Here is a 222-nt window from a genome sequence, read left to right on the forward strand (position 1 = left end):
GGCTGCGGGGGGGGCGGTTTGTGTGTGTGTGTCACGGTTAATTCCTTAATCTCCCTGTGTAGCTCATCTCCTCCGTCGACCCCAAGTTCCTGAACCTCACCAAGGTCGACGACCAGATCTACGGCGAGTTCAGGAAAACCTTCAGGGATCTTAAAATCGACGTGCTGGACCCAGAAGAGCTCAAATCCGAGCCTGCCAAGGAGGTGGGTGGCTGTGTGGGTG

The sequence above is a fragment of the Phaethon lepturus genome, unplaced genomic scaffold, assembly GCF_000687285.1.
Source record: "Phaethon lepturus isolate BGI_N335 unplaced genomic scaffold, ASM68728v1 scaffold41849, whole genome shotgun sequence".
NCBI lineage: Eukaryota > Metazoa > Chordata > Aves > Phaethontiformes > Phaethontidae > Phaethon > Phaethon lepturus.